The sequence below is a fragment of the Pteropus vampyrus genome, unplaced genomic scaffold (genome assembly GCF_000151845.1).
Source record: "Pteropus vampyrus isolate Shadow unplaced genomic scaffold, Pvam_2.0 Scaffold20, whole genome shotgun sequence".
Classification (NCBI taxonomy): Eukaryota; Metazoa; Chordata; class Mammalia; order Chiroptera; family Pteropodidae; genus Pteropus; species Pteropus vampyrus.
In genome coordinates, this window is record NW_011888801.1 from 6,931,499 (window position 1) to 6,932,742 (window position 1,244).

The 1,244-nt window shown below is 38.1% G+C and overlaps 1 protein-coding gene and 1 pseudogene across 1 annotated transcript in view; one reads left to right on the forward strand and one right to left on the reverse strand.

The window, feature by feature from the left end:
• SH2D4B (SH2 domain containing 4B) overlaps window positions 1-1,244 on the forward strand; it is a 111,280-nt gene that overhangs the window by 15,499 nt on the left and 94,537 nt on the right. The window lies entirely within an intron of this gene.
• Window positions 414-1,184, reverse strand: LOC111736522 (annotated as a pseudogene).

Below are 1,244 nucleotides of genomic sequence, written 5' to 3' on the forward strand. Positions count from 1 at the left end.
TCTTCAAAGAATTTGTTTATTGAATCTAAGTTACCAAATTACTGGGATGAAATTCTTCATAAATTTCTTTGTTTGTAGGATCTGTAGTGATGACTGCTCTTTAATGCCCGATGTTGGTAAATTGTGTCTTCTGTCTTGCTATTTTGACTAGCCTGGATGAAAAATTTGTTTCACTAATGGTTTCAAAGAACCATTTTTTATTTCATTGAATTATTTTATTTTATTTTATTGATTTCTTTCATTATCTTTATTATTTCTTTCCTTTATTTTTGGTTTCAATCTGTTCTTATCTAGTTTCTTAATATGGAAGCTTAGAGAATTGATTTGAGATTCTTCCTTCCTTTGTTCCTTCCTTCCTTTTTTTTTTTTTTTTTTTACACAATAAACACCTTTATTACATGAGCTAAGACAAGGGGAGGAGGATTTATTTGCTTTTCCATGCCTTGATATTCCTCAGATAGAGCTCTAGCTCCCTGCCCTCTAGCACATAGCCATCTGCTTGGCCACATTGGCCTGGTCTTGAGGCGATGCATGCAAAAAGCTTGCCCTGCTGGAACTGCTCCTCTGGAAGACTGCTGATTTTGGTGTTCTTTTTCCTTCATCATATTTTTCTGAATTTTCTTTGATTGATTTTTTGTTTAAAATCTCTTCCTCCTCAGAGTCCACTTGGCCCCCTTCTTGTGGCTCAGGGGCAGTGCATAGTGGGATCCATACCACTGTTGGTTTGATGAGCATGGTGCAGTTCTTTACTAGGGTCTTGGTGCAGACCACTTCATTGTTAGATGCATTGTAGACAACATCAATAATCCTTGTTTTGCATGTACAACACTCAGAGCCCCAGAAGTTCCCCATGTCTCCCTCAAGGTGTGGCACTTCTTGTTGCCTTCTTGGACATGGACTGTGTGTATGTGGCAGGAGCCAATCTTGTGTTGGCAGTAGGGCATCCCAGCTCATATTTTTGCTTCTCGTGGTAGGGCTTTCTCTTGCCCCTGGTCTTACGGCGCTTGTACCAGTTGTCCCGAGAGATGCCCATGGCTTAGTGCCGGCTGGCGAGATGCTTCTTTCTTAATATAAACATTCAGTGCTATAAATTTCTCTCAATGCGCTGCTTTAGCAAAATCCTATGAATTTTTATGTGTGTATTTTCATTTTTATTCAATTAAAATATTTCCTAATCCACTTCATGATTTCTTCTTTTATCCATGGATTGTTTAGAATTATGTTGCTTTATTACTGAATATGTA